The sequence below is a fragment of the Perca fluviatilis genome, chromosome 11 (assembly GCF_010015445.1).
Source record: "Perca fluviatilis chromosome 11, GENO_Pfluv_1.0, whole genome shotgun sequence".
Classification (NCBI taxonomy): domain Eukaryota; kingdom Metazoa; phylum Chordata; class Actinopteri; order Perciformes; family Percidae; genus Perca; species Perca fluviatilis.
In genome coordinates this window covers 31,164,117-31,181,530 of record NC_053122.1, presented here as the reverse complement: position 1 = coordinate 31,181,530, position 17,414 = coordinate 31,164,117, and the positions used below count along the sequence as shown (strand labels likewise).

The 17,414-nt window shown below is 42.6% G+C and overlaps 1 pseudogene; it reads left to right on the top strand.

Moving 5' to 3' along the window:
- Positions 1 to 3,844, top strand: part of LOC120568927 — a 10,522-nt pseudogene extending 6,678 nt beyond the window's left edge.
- Positions 3,845 to 17,414: the final 13,570 nt, after the last annotated feature.

Here is a 17,414-nt window from a genome sequence, read left to right as displayed (position 1 = left end):
GGTGCCAGCATCTTTCTTCTTCACATATATTTATATTCTCACATCTGAAAAGTCGTCCAGTTAAACCAGTTTTCAACCTTGACTTTAGGTAAATATTGGACTTGGTCCGGATATATTCTCTGGTGTTTTAGCTTTAACCCAGTTGTTTGTACAGTTTATTGAACTTCTTTTTGTGTTAATCTTGTTTTAGTTGCTGCTTGCATTCTGTATCTGCTGCTTTTATATCTGAATAATAAAAAGTGAATTTTCATCCCTGTTGGTCTTACTTCGTGTAACAGGATCCATCAGCCATCAGACTCTGCTGGACCTGAACCTGCCAGTAAGGTTCCTAAAAGTGACCGTCACATGAACGCTTTATTCACTTTTAAAGGAGAGCAACCCTCTGGTGAAAAGAGGTAAATTGTTAACAATATTATAATATTGCTGATTCATGTTTTAACTTTTATCCAGAGAAATTTTGAAATGTATTTATTTTCTTCACATATATTTATTAGTGCTGTCAAACGATAAAAATATTTAATCGTCACCCAATTAATGTCAGTAAGCAGTTAACTCGAAATTAATCGCATTACTTTTATCTATCTCTAAAATGTCCCTTGATTTCTTTTGTCCAATTATTTCTTTCCTCTCATTTTAATGCCTCTTATCAACATGGAAAAGTGGATTGGCTTCTGCTTTGTGCAAATGTTTTTTTTTTTTAAAACATTGGCATATACTGTAGTGTTCAATTTCATACTAACATACTAACATCCATGTGCTTCTGTCTGGAATTGGCGGAGAATTGGCATCAGCTGTGTGCTCCTGGCCATCAGCTGTGTGCTCGGGCCATGAAGTGGTATTTCAGACTGGACGTTGCGGTGGTAGCTCAGTTCACAACACCTACAAAACACACACATCACTTTGGTCATGTCAATGGAACAATTTGGCAACTTTTTAAAAGTAAACTTTCCATTCAGAATCTTATTGGCATCCATATTTGCTTTGCCTCATGCTCATGGTGCACCAAACGCAGTAGCTTGTTGTTGTGTTTCCAGTCTACCTAGATCCGGTGTGGTGTTGTAGTTTTTCTAATGTTACTAGTTGTTGCAACAGCATTTGAAAAAAAAACTACAAAGTTTGTTAGGCCAAAAAGAACATTAATCTTGCAAAAAAAATTGACGCCGTTAAAATGGGTTTGCGATATTTTCACATCTGAAAGCTGTCCAGTAACTGCAGATCTCAAATTAATATTGCACCTGGTTTGGTCCAAAATTATCTGGTGTTTTAGCCCCATTAAAATGTATTAAAAGTAAAAAGCATTTTTAATCTCCCATAGCCATAGGGTACGCTAAAAATCATCAATGGCTAAATTCTTCCCAAATGTTCTTCTCCAACTGGGAATACCAGGGTGTGGTTGGGATGTGTGTGCCTCAGAGTGCCCCTTCCAGGGTAACTTCATCTGCACATCCCCCCTGGAGAACCAGCAACCCTTGGTAAGTGTTTCTGTCACCTGGGTCAGGACACTATTTACCATGAGAAGACTTCTGCCATTTGAGTCTGGACACTTAAGGCCAAGTTTCAGTGAGTTGGTTCATGACCAGATTGTCCCCCAAAAAAGTTTCCTGGACCCAAATTGGTCAAAACCGAAAATACTTCCCAAATGTTAAATGTGGGTTTGCCAGTTAGATGTCAGATCAGAAGTCAATAAGAGGAAGTAAAAAAGTGAACCACCATCCAACAGTGTCCTTAGTCCAGGTCAGCAGTTTCTCTCCTACTACAAACAGGCCATCTAAAACTCTGCTTCCCCCTCCTGAGTCTGCTGATGGTTTGCCAAAATCATTTTCAGGCCAGCAGAAGTTTTTTTCACCATTGACTCCCAAAACTTCTTCTTCTTACAAAATGTTTGATTCCATGACCACAGAAGCTGCAGACCTCCTGGCATCATCATACCAGTCTGCCTCTTGAGGAGTCCTTCAGGCTAACCATGTTGTAGCCCTTATTTACTTCTCAGTTCTTTTCTATTGATTCACAGTTGGGTCAGCAGTACCACCAACACTTTCATGTCAGGGGAAATCATCTGATTTAATGTTGTAATCAACACTTTTAAGTCACACGAAATTAACTTTGTGTTTGTTTCTGTATGACGGCACATAATGTGAGCTAATTCTTCCTGATTCCTCCACAGAGTGGACCAGGAGATCTCAGAGGTTCCTAGTGGTCAGTCTGCCCAGCAGCATCAAACACACCTGGACTCCATATTTATGGTCTGTACATGTACAACAACTACTTTTACATCTATTCTGTCTACAATCATCTCCATGCTGTACTTTTCAGACCAGTGTGTTTTCAGTCTGTCCAACATGGATCTGATGTTTGCTTCCATGTTTTCAGTTTGATTGTGTCATTCATATAATCTTCTGTTCCAGCTGCTGGAGAAGAACATCTTCTACTTTTTGTTAAGAACGAGCTGAAGAAGATCCAGAAAGTTCTGAATCCAGATTACCCAGAATGCTTAGAGAGTCAGAGTGGAGGGTGAGGATGAAGAGCAGAGGAGCAGCAGAGAGGCATTTCTGAAAATCACATTGCACTTCCTGAGGAGAATGAAGCAGGATGACCTGGCGATCGTCTGCAGAGCAGTAAGAGTATTTCTAAAGATTTAACTTGCTGGACTAATGGGACGCTTACTAATGTCTCCAGAGATGACCAAAATATGCTCCTGTTTTCGCTACAAAATTGATTAATGAGCTTTTTTGTAATGTATTCATTCAGGAAGTCCAGCAGGAGTTTGTAAACGTGAACTCAAATGTAACCTAAAACAAGAAGTTCCAGTGTGTGTTTGAGGGGATTGCAAAAAGCAGGAAACCCAACGCTTCTGAACTCAGATGTCTCACAGAGATCTACATCATGGAGGGAGGGACTGCAGAAGTCAATTCAGAAAACGCATTCCCGGCGGAAAAAGCGTGGGAATGCTGAATAGCTGAACCTACAAAGCCAACTGGATGAATAGGCTGAAACCTGTAAGAAGAAGCTGAAATAGTGAGAATAGCTGGAAAGCGGAACCGTTAAAAGCTGCCTTAAAAGCTGAAAAATGACAAAGCAAGTAGAACATTGTGAGTCTTAGCTGAAGCTGAAGAATAGCTGAAAAAGTGGAAATTGGTCCACATAGTTAAAGAAAGTGAGAGAGGGAGGGAGGAGGAGGGAGGAGGAGGGAGAGAGAGAAAAAAGAGAAAGAGACAGGGAGAGGGAGGGAGAAGGGAGGGATGAGGGGAGGAAGGAGAGAGAAGAGAGGAAAAAAGAGAGAGAGAGAGAGAGAGAGAGATGGACGGAGAAGGAGGGATGGAGAGAGAGAGGAAGAGAGAGGGAGGGAGAAGGAGGGAGGGGGAGAGGAGAGAGAGAGAGAAGAGAGAGAGACACAGGAGAGGAGAAAGAAAGAAAAGAGAAACAGAGAGACAGAGGGGAGGGAGAAGGCGGATTGAGAAAGAAGGGGAGAGGAAAAAGAGAGAGAGAGAGAGAGACAGAGAGAGAGGAGGGATGGAGAGGAAGAAAAAAGAGAAAGGGAGAAGGAGGGATGGAGAGAGAAAAGACAAACAGAGACAGAGGAGGGAGAGAGGGATGGAGAAAGAAGGAGAGAGACAGGGCTAGGGATGGAGGAAAGAAGGAGAGAGAGAGGACCCAGAAGAAGAAGGAAATAGTGGAGAATAGCTGAAAAGGGAAGCAAAAAGCTGGTCTTTAAAAAGTCGAAAAACGACAAACATGACAACAGAGGAGAAGGAAGAATCACGAAAGGAAAGAAGAAGACAGGGCCGTGAAGGAAGAGAGAGAGACAAGGAGAGAGGCGAAAGAGAGGAAAAGAGAGAGGAGGAGGGAGGAGAGAGACACAAGGAGAGAGGAGGAGAAGGAGGAGAGGAGAGAAGGAGAGAGGGAAGGTGAGAGAGAAGGGAGAGAGAGAGAAAGGAGGAGAGAGACAGGGAGAGAGAGAGGGAAGGAGGAGAGGAGAAGAGAGAGAGGGAGAAAGAGAGAGAGTGGAGAGAAGGCGGAGGTGGAGAAGGAGAGAGAGGAAAAAGAGAGAAAGAGAAGAGGGAGAGGAAGGAGAGAGAAAGAGGACGGGAGGGGAGAAGGAGAAGGAGAGAGAAAAAGAGGAAGGGAGAGACAGAGAGAGAGGGAGGGAGAAGGAGGGACGGAGAGGGAGAGAGAGAGAGGAAGGAGGAGGGAGTGGAGAAGGAGAAGGAGAGAGAAAAAGAGAAAGAGACAGGAGAGGAGGGAGAAAGAGGGAGGAGAGAGAAGGAGAGAGGAGGAAGGAGGGAGGGAGGGAGAGAGAGAGAAAAAGAGAGAAACAGGAGAGAGAGAAAGAAAAGAGAGGGCAGAGAGACAGAGGGAGGGAGAAGGTGGATGGAGTGAAGGAGAGAGAAAAGAGAAAGAGACAGAGGAGAAGGGAGAAGATGGAGGGAGGACAGAGAGAAAATGAGAGAAGGAGAGAGGAGAAGAGGAAAGAGACAGGAGAGAAAAGAGAGGAAAGAGAGAGAAGGAGGGAGAGAGAGGAGGAGAAATGGAGGAGGAGAGAAGGAGAGAGAGCAAAGAGAGGAAAGAGAGAGAGAGAGGAGGAAGGAGGGAGGGAGAGAGGAGAGAGGAGGGAAACCGGGAGGAAGGAGAATGGAGAGAGAGAGAAGAGAGAGAGAGGAAAAGAGGAAAGAAACAGGAGGAGCAGGGAGAGGAGAGAGGAGGAGAGGAGAGAGAGGAGAGGGGGAGAGAGAGAGAGAGGAGGAGGAGAGAGAGATAGTGGAGGATGGAGGAGGAGAACGAAAATGAGAAGGAGAGAGATAGGAGGAGAAAGATGGAGGGAGGGAGGAGGAGGAGAAAAATAGAGGAGGGAACAGGAGAGAGAGAGAGGAAAGAAAAGAGGAAACAGAGAGAGGAGAGGAGGGAGAAGGAGGAGAGAGAGAGAGGAGGAGAAAGAGAGAGAGAGAGAGAGGAGGGAGAAGGAGGGATGGAGAGAGGAGAGAGGGGTGGAGAGAAGGAGGGATGGAGAGAAAAAGAGAGAGAAAGAGAGGGGAGAAGAGAGAGAGGGAAGAGAGGGTAGAGGTAAAGAAAAAGAGAGAGAGAGAGAGAGAGAGAAAAGAGAGGGAGGTTTGTAGCCTGTGGCCCAGGGAGACCATTGAAACACACCACACTTACTCAACAGCACAAACAGTATCTTGTATAGACCATTAAACAGAGACACGGAAAGGACACAGAAACCCCAGCATGTTTGTAGTAGCCTGAAACAGGAAGCAACAAGGGGAATGGAATACAGGAGAGGATAAACATGGATGGAGCCCACGGAAGAAGGAAGGACGACGTGACACCAAGAACCCTGGAAGGAAGGGCGCCATAGTGGAACGAATGGACTGGATCTGAGAGGAACGGATGGAATGGAAATAGGAACAGACATGGAGGGGAGAAGGAAATAGGAAGGGAAACATGCAATATGGAGATGAAAGAAATGGATACCCTGAAGAACAAGAGATGGATAACTGGAGTGGAATGAAGGAAGAATGAAGATGGGTGAATGGAAGGTAGATATGGAGAAAAGGAGGGATATACTGAACGGATAACTGGAAGGGGACGGAAGGCACAGGAATGGAAGGACAGAAAGGAAGAGGACAACCTGAAAAGGAACCGAAAGCTGAAATTTTGTGAAATTTTAAATTTTGAACACGGTTGGAATAGAGAATGGAGGGGAGGAGACACCATGGAAGAAGAAGAGGAGAGGATATGAGAGAAAAAAAAAAAAGGAGTTGGACAGAAAAAAAAAGGAAAAGAAAGGTGAAAGGAATAAAAGAGAAAGAAGGAAAAGTCCCATGAAGGAAAGAGCTGGAACATTGAATGGAATGGAATAGGTGGGTGGGCCCGGGATGGAATAACAGACCAAAACGCACAACAAAAAAGAAAATGCCCGAAATGGGGGAATGGAATGGAATTGCGGAACTGGTTGAATAGCTTAAATCTGTAAGAAGAAGTTGAAGTAGTCAAAATAGTTGAAAAAGCCGAAATCGTTTTAATTAAAGTATGAATTTCATTAAAAAGTTAAAACTTCATGCTAAACTGAACTGTTTGCTTTAAATGTTGAATAATGACAAAATGTGTAGAACATTGTGAGGTGTGAGTAGATTTTCTAACTGATAATGACTCACATATGCAGAAATATGAAACAAATTAATACTGTAATACTGTTAAAGATGAAAGTTGAAAAGGCTGAAAGAAGAAATATTTTTATTATTATCAGATATATACACTGCATAGAACGAAAAAGCATCAATCTAGCTGAGGTTAAGATAGGGGAAAAACCTGGCCTGAACAAGAAGAAAGAGAGGAAAGAGACAAGGAGAGAAAGAGAGAAGAAAGAAGAGCCGGAGAGAGGAGAGAAGAGAAGAGAGAGGAGAGAAAGAGAATAAAGAGAGGAGAGAAAGAATAAAGAGGAGAGAGAGAGGAAAGAGGAAAGAGAGGAGAGAAAAAAGAGAGGAAAGATAGAAAAAATTTGACTAAAATTGACTAAAGACTAAAAAGGCTTAAAGTTTGACTGTCTCTGAAAGGGTTGTCATGGCTACCAAGTGTACGTGACGTGTGTTTATAAACATGCTTTGTGTATGTGTGTCTGTGTATGTCTGCATGTGTGTGTGTGTCTGTGTGTGCTTGCGTGTGTGTGTTTGTGTGTCTGTGTGTGTTTGTGTGTCTGTGTCTCTGTGTGTGTCTTTGTGTGTGCGTGTGTGTGTGTGTGTAGGTGTGTGTCTGTCTGTGTGTGCTTGCGTGTGTGTGTGTATCTGTGTGTGCTTGCGTGTGTGTGTCTGTGTGTCTGTCTGTGTGTGTGTTTGTGTGTCTGTGTCTCTTTGTGTCTTTGTGTGTGTGTGTGTGTGTGTGTGTGTGTGTGTGTGTGTGTGTGTGTGTCTGTCTGTCTGTGTGTGTGTGTGTGTGTGTGTGTCTGTGCGTGTGTGTGTGTATAGGTGTGTGTCTGTGTGTGTGTGTGTAGGTGTGTGTCTGTCTGTCTGTGTGTGTGTATCTGTGTGTGTGTGTCTGTCTGTCTGTGTGTGTGTGTGTATCTGTGTGTGTCTGTCTGTCTGTGTGTGTGTATCTGTGTGTGTGTCTGTGCGTGTGTGTGTGTATAGGTGTGTGTCTGTGTGTGTGTCTGTGCGTGTGTGTGTGTATCTGTGTGTGCTTGCGTGTGTGTGTCTGTGTGTCTGTCTGTGTGTGTGTTTGTGTGTCTGTGTCTCTGTGTGTCTTTGTGTGTGTGTGTGTGTGTATCTGTGTGTGTCTGTCTGTCTGTCTGTGTGTGTGTTTTATCTGTGTGTGTCTGTCTGTCTGTGTGTGTGTGTGTATCTGTGTGTGTGTCTGTGCGTGTGTGTGTGTATAGGTGTGTGTCTGTGCGTGTGTGTGTGTATAGGTGTGTGTCTGTGTGTGTCTTTGTGTGTGTGTCTGCTAAACTGGATGAATAGCTTAAATACGTAAGAATAAGTTGAAGTAGCGAGAGTGGTTGAAAAAGTATAACAACATCCTACACTGGGACACATTGATTGATGTACCACAGCAGGATTCGAACCCTGGTCCTCCACACCAAAGTCCAGCAGCATAACCACTGGGCTATCTTTAGATGAGGCAAGCAATGGTCCTTCGTTATTTATAAAGCATCCCTTTGATCATTAATCGCCACACCTAATGAGTGAGAGACAGTGTGAGAGAACCCTTCAAACAAGCCTTAATAAATCCACAACAGTAAATGCTATCGAAACAGCGACTTGACCGTTAGAGGCACACGGCCTTTGTGAACGTATCGGTATAAAATTTATATGGATAAACATAAAAATGTGGGCATGTCAGCGATTTAAAAAAGTGGTTCGTTCTGCTCTTCGCTGGAAAATATGGACGCCTTTTATCATTGGAGCGGATGGACAGAAATTTGTTTATCTCGTCATTTGGAAGCTCGCTGAGCCAAAAGTATGAGACGTATCACATGACTGAGCAGATTTTCTGAAACTAGACAAAAATACCTACGTTTTGATGTATAAATTGTGTATGACAAGTAGATATTGTGGGGGTGAGAGCAGTTTACAGACAAGGAACTAAGATAATTTTTTCGAAGCTTCACCCTCTAGCTGTGATGTCATCCACTCTAGCAAACGCAATACACACCCTGTTTAATCGATAAAATTTCCTGAAATAATTACTAAACTTAAACAGATTTTTCACAAAAACTGTAAAAGATATCAAAACACTGAGCACACCCCGAATACCTGAATATTTTGTGAACATTTTAAATTTTGAATCACGTCTGTAGGTGGAAGAATGTAGGAGGAGATACATTTTGAAGCAGAAGAGGATTTGAAGGCTTTGAAGCCTGCTCTCATTGACTTTAATGTTAAAAAAAAGTGTTAAAAAGCTTAAAATTTTAAAAAGTATAAATAGTAGAAAAAAAGTTGAAGAAGTCCCATCATTAGCTGAAAGAGCTGAACATTTGAAAAGTTGAATGGTTTAAATAGGTGAAAGTATGCAGAAGTTACAGAGAGCCAAAAAACGTACGGAATAATAAAATTAAAGTTAAAAAAAATAAAGAACCGAATAACAATAGGTGGAATGCTGTAGAACAGCATTCCCCCAATAAATAAAACCGAATAACAATAGGTGGAATGCTGTAGAACAGCATTCCCCCAATAAAGAACATGAGGTCAGACAGATTGAAATAACGTCCAGAAAACCAGACAGACCAGAAACAACAATCAGACGAGAAGACATCTTTAAAGCCCCAACTGGAAGAGATGAACCAATCAGAACAGTGATGACAAAGGGAGTGGCTGGCATCGGGAAAACAGTCTTAACACAGAAGTTCACTCTGGACTGGGCTGAAGACAAAGCCAACCAGGACATCCAGTTCATATTTCCATTCACTTTCAGAGAGCTGAATGTGCTGAAAGAGAAAAAGTACAGCTTGGTGGAACTTGTTGATCACTTCTTCAGTGGAACCAAAGAAGCAGGAATCTGCAGGTTTGAAGAGTTCCCGGTTGTGTTCATCTTTGACGGTCTGGATGAGTGTCGACTTCCTCTGGACTTCCACAACACTGAGATCCTGACTGATGTTACAGAGTCCACCTCAGTAGGTGCGCTGCTGACAAATCTCATCAGGGGGGAAATGCTTCCCTCTGCTCGCCTCTGGATAACCACAAGGCCTGCAGCAGCCAATCAGATCCCTGCTGAGTGTGTTCACGTGGTAACAGAGGTCAGAGGATTCACTGACCTACAAAAGGAGGAGTACTTCAGTAAGAGATACACAGATGAGGAGCAGGCCAGCAGAATCATCTCCCACATCAAGACATCACGAAGCCTCCACATCATGTGCCACATCCCAGTCTTCTGCTGGATCACTGCTACAGTTCTGGAGGACGTGTTGAAGACCAGAGAAGGAGGAGAGCTGCCCAAGACCCTGACTGAGATGTACATCCACTTTCTCGTGGTTCAGTCCAAACAGAAGAACATCAAATACAGTGGAGGAGTTGGGACCGATTCATCCTGGAATAAAGAGACGAAGAAAATGATTACATCTCTGGGAAAACTGGCTTTTGAGCAGCTGCAGAAAGGCAACCTGATCTTCTATGAATCAGACCTGACGGAGTGTGGCATCGATATCAGATCAGCCTCAGTGTACTCAGGAGTGTTCACACAGATCTTTAAAGAGGAGAGAGGACTGTACCAGGACAAGGTGTTCTGCTTTGTCCATCTGAGTGTTCAGGAGTTTCTGGCTGCTCTTCATGTCGATCTGACATTCATCAACTCTGGAGTCAACCTGCTTTCAGAAGAACAAACAACATCGTGGTGGTCCTGGCTGACTAACGTCTTCAGAGTCAAACCTGAAGTAAAATGTTTCCATCAGAGTGCTGTGGACAAGGCCTTACAGAGTCCAAATGGACACCTGGACTTGTTCCTCCGCTTCCTCCTGGGTCTTTCACTGCAGACCAATCAGAATCTCCTACGAGGCCTGATGACAGAGACAGGAAGCAGCTCAGAGACCTATCAGGAAACAGTCAAGTACATCAAGACGAAGATCAGTGAGGATCTGTCTGCAGAGAGAAGCATCAATCTGTTCCACTGTCTCAATGAACTGAATGATCGTTCTCTAGTGGAGGATATCCAACAGTCCCTGAGTTCAGGAAGTCTCTCCACAGATAAACTGTCTCCTGCTCAGTGGTCAGCTCTGGTCTTCATCTTACTGTCATCAGAAAAAGATCTGGACGTGTTTGACCTGAAGAAATACTCTGCTTCAGAGAAGGCTCTGCTGAGGCTGCTGCCAGTGGTCAAAGCCTCCAACAAAGCTCTGTAAGTGGGATTTATTCATCATAATGACGTTAAATCAAACCCTCTCGTGTAATATTGCTTAATTCAGTCATGATTAATTATCATGTTTCCAACTTGTTTATTAAAGTAGAGCAGCAGATGTTTAAACATGCTGAGAAGGCATTTCATATACTGTATCACCAAAAATCCAGACTCAAGATATAAACACAATCATTATTTGTCTTCTTCTATGACATTTCTCTAAACTTTGAGCTTCATTCAATTTAAACCATCCTTCTCATGTCAGGATTTAAAATTTAGCAATTCGGAAATCTTTTCATGTTTCCAAAGCATTTTGTTTATATTTATAATAAGTCGTGAAGCACAAAGTATTAAATATGGCTATGGCATTTTCTTTTTCTTTAAATTTCATGTGAATTTGAATACTGGATGTCTTTCAACTCCTCATTCATTCACAATTAGTTATTATGTTTCCAACCTGTTTAGAAAATGGATTTTATATACTCTATCACCAAAAGTCCAGACTTCACATTTAAACACAATTGATATCTGTCTTGTTCATTACTGTCCCTCCAATTAAGCTCTGTAAGTGTGATTTATACATCAATAAATACTCTGCTATCTTTCAACAGGAGTTAGATATGAATAACTTGTTTCCTTCCTGTTGTCTCTCCAGACTGAGTGGCTGTAACCTTTCAGAGAGAAGCTGTGAAGCTCTGTCCTCAGTTCTCAGCTCCCAGTCCTCTAGTCTGAGAGAGCTGGACCTGAGTAACAACGACCTGCAGGATTCAGGAGGGAAGCTGATCTCTGTTGGACTGAAGAGTCCACACTGCACACTGGAGACTCTCAGGTCAGGATTCAGTAACCCATTCAACTGATGACCATTTCAAATCTGATTAACTTTAGTTGATAAACAGCTGCTTTGTATCTGCTGATACGATAAACTTGGGCAGTAGTTATTAATTATATAATTATTAATTCATAGACTCAGAGTTACTTTCCATGAGGATTTTTCATTGTTTACTTTTGCTGTTGAATAATTAAATAGAACAGATGATTTTAAAGGTGTATTCTAAATCTGAACCAAAATGTACCTGGACAACAAACAAACATAACACTAACACATGGCTACATGTGTTGACAGAGGGTTCCTGTGTGTTGTTCTCTGTGTTTGCAGTCTGTCTGGCTGTCTGATCTCAGAGGAAGGCAGTTCTTCTCTGGCCTCAGCTCTGAGCTCCAACCCCTCCCATCTGAGAGTGCTGGACCTGAGCTACAATCATCCAGGAGACTCAGGAGTGAAGCTACTGTCAGCGGGACAGAAGGATCCTCTCTGGAGACTAGACACTCTCAGGTACAAACACTGATGAACAAAAAGGAGATATTTGTGTAGGAAGTTTTAAAGGAGAACATCTCCAGGAACTAAAATGATAACTCCCTGTTGTTAATAATTGATGTAGTTTCGACACATCTCTGTATGTTAAAGGAACTGTCCGTGGTTCAGTTTCAACTCAACAGACAGGTGACAGACAAGAGACGTAGACTGATTTCTGGACCAATTATTACGCTCTTAAGTTCCGCTTTTGCTGGGAGACTACCAAACCTGACTCCGCCAGATGGATTGCTTTGCATTTGCTCGTCATATCCATCTGAGAATTTTCCATTGGAGAACTTTTGGGAGGGGGTGAAAATACTGGTTAGTTGATTGGATAAACCATCTGTCTATTACCACCTATGTTGGTGATAGACGGGTCAAATCAACCAATCAGATCAAACTCTTGCCGAAGAAGAGAAACAACTTATTTTCCTCCGAGAAAAGCCTCCAGTACCGTTTTTGCTCTTCTTTCAATAAAGGAATACTTTCAAATTTGGATAAAAGTTGCGCGATAGCTACGTTCTTCTCATCCGTGGAAGCTGCCATGTTGTTTAGACTAACAGTCGCTTCTCGTTGCGTCACACCTAAACCCACCTCAAAACCAACCCTGATTGGTCGGTTATTTGGCGAATGGCTCCAAATCTTCTCTATCTCAAGATGCCAGACTGCTCTGCGAGTAGAAAACTGGAGCTCGCGAGATCAGGACGGTCTTTCAGTCTCAGATAGCTCTGTACTCTCTCTTTATGGACAGATAGCTCTGTACTCTCTCTTTATGGACAGGTAGCTCTGCATTTTGCTTTTGTGCTTTTTTTTTGTGTGTTCCAATTGGTGATGTAGTTTTGTTTCTGTTGTGTTTTAATTTGGTTAACTCTGATTGGTTGGTTCCCAGACTGGTCCTGAGGAAGAACAGAGTCAGAAATGAACTGAGCATCAGGACCAGCTGAGTGAGGGACTCTTCTCTTTGCTCAGCTCTTGGTGTTGCAGGGCTTTCTGCTGATAGGAGAGAGGGGGAGTCACTGTTTTTAGATGTAGCCAATATTTGATTGCATGTTTTGAATTTTGATGAATAATGGAAATTGGCCTTATTCAGCTCTGCAAGCGTGTTGTTGGTGTTTTGGTGGTTTTCTGTACACCTACAGTACAAGCCAAAAGTTTGGACACACCTTCTCAGTCAATGTGTTTCTTTATTTTCGACTATTTACATTGTAGATTCTCACTGAAGGCATCAAAACTATGAATGAACACATATGGAATCATGTACTTAAAAAAAGTGTGAAATAACTGAAAATATGTCTTATATTTTAGATTCTTCAAAGTAGCCACCCTTTGCTTTTTTGATAGCAAAGCAAAGCCTTGGTGTTCTCTCAATGAGCTTCATGAGGTAGTCACCTGAAATGGTTTTACCTTCACAGGTGTGCTTTGTCAGGGTTAATTAGTGGAATTTTTCCCTTATTAATAAAAAAGCAAAGGGTGGCTACATTGAAGAATCTAAAATATAAGACATTTTTTCAGTTATTCCACACTTTTTGTTAAGTCATAATTCCATATGTGTTCATTCTAGTTTTGATGCCTTCAGTGAGAATCTACAATGTAAATAGTCATTAAAAATAAAGGAAACGCATTGAATGAGAAAGTGTGTTCAAACGTTTAGCCTGACTCTATCTGTGTGTGTGTGTGTGTGTGTGTGTGTGTGTGTGTGTGTGTGTGCGTCTGTATAATAGTAATGTGTACAGTGCCAGGTCTAGCAGTAACTGCTCCAGCAGGTAATAATAATAATAATAATGATAATAATAATAATAATAAACCCTTGGTGTTCTCTCAATGAGCTTCATGAGGTAGTCACCTGAAATGGTTTTCACTTCACAGGTGTGCTTTGTCAGGGTTAATTAGAATTTTTTCCCTTATTAATAAAAAAGCAAAGGGTGGCTACTTTGTAATATAATGTTTTCAGTTATTACACACTTTTTGTTAAGCACACAATTCCATATGTGTTCATTCATAGTTTTGATGCCTTCAGTGAGAATCCACAATGTAAATAGTCATGAAAATAAAAGGAAACACATTGAATGAGAAAGTGTCCATGGATGCATTGATGTGTGAGGAGGGAAACCTTGTATTCAATCCTGGTGGAGACGGGGAAGCCAGTGAAGTGAGGTGGAGAATGGGGGTAATGTGCTCATGTTATCAGGATCCCAGCTGCAGAGTTTTTGGATGTACTGAAGCCTCTGAAGACTCTTTCTAGGAATCCCAATGAGCAGTGCGTTACAGTAATCCAGTCTGGAGGAGACAAAGGCATGAACCAGCTTTTCGGCATCTGAGAGGGGTCAATGGGGTGGAGTTTGGAGATGTTACTGAGGTGGTAGAAGAGGTCTTGCATAGGTGATTTATATGGGCTTTAAAAGTGGGTTGGGAGTCAACTTTCACACCAAGATTTGTGATTGTTGATGAGAGGGGGATGTTGGAGCCAGAAAAGGTGATGCTGGTTATGGATGATGATTTGGTCTGGTGAGGAGTGCCAACCAGGTCCAGGTCCTGGTGTAAGCCCTGTTCTATAGGGGACAATAGAACCAGGTCATCTGCATAGAGCAAGAACTTGATCTCAGAGTCGTGTAGAGTGAGACCAGGTGCTGCTGATGTCTCTAGGATGGAGGCCAGCTGGTTTATATAGATGTTGAATACAGTGGGACTCAGACAGCAGCCCTGTCTCACTCCACGCTTCTGACAGAAGAATGTTGTTCTCTTGTTGTTAATACTGCACTTATTGTTAGTGTACATAGATTTAATGATGTCATATGTTTACGCCCTACACCAGATTCAATACCTTTGTAGAATAGACCACTGTGCCAAATAGAGTCGAATGCCTTTTTGAAATCTATGAAACATGCATAGATGTTGTTGTTGTTTTGGTGAACATGTTTGGCTATGAGGGTGTGTAGGGTGTAAATATGATCTGATGTTCGGTGTTTTGGTACAAATCCAATTTAACTTTTACTCAGGACATTGTGTTTGGTAAGGAAGTTTATGAGTCTGGAGTTGATGATGCTACAGAGGAGCTTCCCCAGATTACTGTTCACACAGATGCCTCAGTAATTATTTGGGTCAGATTTATCTCCAGATATGTAGATTGGTGTGATGAGACCGTGATTCCAGATGTCAGGAAAGTAACCTACACTCAGAATCTAATTAAAGAGTTTCAGAACGGCCAATCGGAAATGTGGGCTGGTGTATTTCAGCATCTCGTTCATGATGCCATGGAGCCCACTGGGATTTTTGGGAGGGCATTGTCTGTCCTGGGACATTGATTTTGGTGACTTTTTGTCCAGGGAAAAGCTGGTCCTCATTCACAAATTCCCATTAGTATCTATAAGGAAGATTATCTCAGCATCGCTGGTTTTCTTTGCTCTCCAGATGTTTTAGGCTTGTTGGTAGTGGCCTCTCTATGTGGGTCGTTGGGGGAGGGGTTACTCATTACTGCAGGTTGTTGTGATGGTCTGGTGTTAGTCAGGATGGAGGTGGATGGCTGTGGTTCAGGTTGAGGGGGCTGTTGATGGTGATGGAGGGCTGTGGTTCAGGTTGAGGGGGCTGTTGATGGTGATGGAGGGCTGTGGTTCAGGTTGAGGGGATGTTGATGGTGATGGAGGGCTGTGGTTGAGGTTGAGGGGGCTGTTGATGGTGATGGAGGGTTGTGGTTCAGGTTGAGGGGGCTGTTGATGGTGATGGAGGGTTGTGGTTGAGGTTGAGGGGCTGTTGATGGTGATGGAGGGTTGTGGTTCAGGTTGAGGGGGGCTGTTGATGGTGATGGAGGGCTGTGGTTGAGGTTGGGGCTGTTGATGGTGATGGAGGGTTGTGGTTCAGGTTGAGGGGGCTGTTGATGGTGATGGAGGGTTGTGGTTAGGGGTTGAGGGGGCTGTTGATGGTGATGGAGGGCTGTGGTTGGTGTTGGCAGGTTCTCAGACTGTGGAGCTGCTCCTTGAGGCTGAGGATGGTTTTGCTCTCTCAGGTGCAGCTCCTCTCTTATAGCAGTCACCTCTCTGCCCACTCTGCCAGGAGCTTTGATGGTATCAGTGGCGCTGCTGGTCATTCAAGAAGAGGGAAGCTCATTTTTGGCCTACATCATAAAATTCTTCCATTTATGTAGACTATTATAATAATATATATAATATAATGTAATAATTACATTATATAATAATTATAAATAATAATATAATACAGTAATAATATAATTATTATAATAATGATTTATAATATCCGTGAGAAGGTTTCATCAAAAGGCCAGCAGTACATTTTCTTTGTGTCACAGCACTTCCAGTCAGCTAACTTTGTCATTCTAGGAGAGCTGAACAGACCTGTTACTTTACATGTCTTTTGAACTAGATCAGTCTTAAGTGTTGATCTAGCTCTGCTGTTTAATCCTAAATTCTCTTTGTAAGGAAGACTTTCAAATGGTTTCGCCAAAATCAGGTCGACAATATTAGCATTGTCTGCCATCGTGTGCAGTTTGCTAGCTGGCTAGTTCACCCCTACAACACTGGCCTATCCTACTGTATGAATGAATGAACAAACTATCTAACAAAACGATATTAAATTCGAAGGAGGAAATGTGGGAATTAGGTTAAACTGAAACAAGGAATGTGGTGTATAATTGTATGAAATGTATGATGAAGATTGGCTAGCAATTTAACCGCAAATACCAAGAAATAGGTTGCAGCAGTTCGATCTTTCCCCTACACTTGCCAAAATCCACGATGCGACTGAGCTGAGCTCTGCTTGAAGTTGAACAGCCGATGACATTTTATAGTACAAAATCGCTGTCAATCAAAAGGGAGATACAGTCCCTACGACAGACCCTCCAATCATCACGAAACCGTTGACCCCCAGAGACGCTGAGCGTCCGTGGAGTGAGGACATAATCGCACCATTTATCCAATAACCTTCTAGTTTTGAAGCACTGAAAAAACTGCTCCAAAGCAATCCCATTGAAGTCAACGGCTTCAATGGGGAAATGCACTCCGAGACCTTTACGGGGAATGTATGAGAAAGAAATCAAGTCAACTAATTCTGGAGCCAACTCGGTCTTGAGATGAACGTATTCCTAGCATTTAAGTCAGTAAAATGTTAACACAATGGTACATATTTGACCATTACATTTTTAGACATTTTAGGAAAGCTGAGCTTCCCTTGCAGTCTTAAAGAAATCGCAACTGGATGGTATTGAAGTCCTCTTGCAGGAGAGCTGGAACTGGCCTCATTGGCTTGACACATGATGGTCCCATTATGGTGGACATTGACAGTGAGAGGTGGACTGTCCTTGTCTTCATCTTCGATGACTATCTGTCTCCACTGCATATGCCTCTCTTCTTATGATGGTCATAGTGGGCACAGATAGCTTTATGCCACATTCGGTACTGTCCGTGTACAGTAGTAGGTTACTAATTCCTCCTGTGTTGCATATGTCTGCAGTCAGTGCCTCCTGAGTTGTTTGTGTTTGTAACCTTTCTTGGCCTGTGTACTTTTAATTTCTGTTGGGTAGTCAATCACAAGGAGGCAGGGCTCTCCCCGGGAGATCTACAACATTGTTTCTATTCCAAACTGCTGCTCTGCTGCTACTTAGCATGCTATGTTAAGTTAGCACAGGCTAGCCTTGGTTTCTTGAGGTGGAACATTAAAATTAGCTTAGATTTAGCTGTTGTGTTAGAGGAGTTAGCTGTTGTGTTAGCATAATTAGCTGTTGTGTTAGAGGAGTTAGCTG